Raw genomic sequence first — 674 nt, 5'->3', positions numbered from 1 at the left:
TGAATCCTGATCAGTTTTAACAGACCATAACTAGAACTTCAGAGTAACCCAGCATAGCTTGGGTAAATATGCAATATCTTACCATGTGAAAGCCTATTGTTACTATAGCCCCCCCCCCCCAAGAATGCTGTAAACACTTGTATGAATTAACCGCTTTATTAGCCAAATGGCTCATGGTCTTCACGGGGAAACACCTAGAATTAGTGGCACTATAATGCTCTTGGTTCCTATTCATGTACAGATCCATCAGTGGCCCAGCTACCAAATTAAAGCTGGCTTTTAAATGGAGGATGGGCCAGGCAAAAGGACACCACACCAATTTAGGAACCACTGAGGCACTCGACTTCATGCCAAGGAAGGTCTTCATTCACAGCACATGAACACAGAGGTCGTTCTTAAACATGTGCACTTTATTGGTTCATATTAGTCAGTGTACAAGGTTGGCCCCACCAAACATCTGGCACTGCCACTTTCTGTACGGCTATTATGTCTGCCCAGGGGATGTAAAACTTTACGATTTATAAAGGTAAAGCTTTGTTTTTGCATAACGAAGGACCGGGAATTTAAGGCTGAAGTACAAAAACCCAGAAAGACATTGTTTCCTGTTACATAATAACATATGCAATACAACAGTTTAAGTATGCTTCCAAGGGCTGGGCAGCCTTCATAGAGGC

The 674-nt window shown here is 42.6% G+C and overlaps 1 protein-coding gene across 2 annotated transcripts in view; it reads right to left on the bottom strand.

Moving 5' to 3' along the window:
• Positions 1-389: 389 nt before the first annotated feature.
• LOC111854072 (actin, cytoplasmic 1) overlaps positions 390-674 on the bottom strand; it is a 3,356-nt gene continuing 3,071 nt past the window's right edge. For both annotated transcript variants that reach the window (XM_023831666.2, XM_072704962.1), the window contains one exon: positions 390-674. This exon is cut by the window's right edge and continues 380 nt beyond it. The gene's annotated coding sequence lies outside the window, so the exon portion shown is untranslated.

This window comes from Paramormyrops kingsleyae, chromosome 22 (assembly GCF_048594095.1).
Source record: "Paramormyrops kingsleyae isolate MSU_618 chromosome 22, PKINGS_0.4, whole genome shotgun sequence".
In the NCBI taxonomy this organism is placed as follows: Eukaryota; Metazoa; Chordata; class Actinopteri; order Osteoglossiformes; family Mormyridae; genus Paramormyrops; species Paramormyrops kingsleyae.
This window is presented reverse-complemented; position numbering and strand designations above follow the sequence as displayed.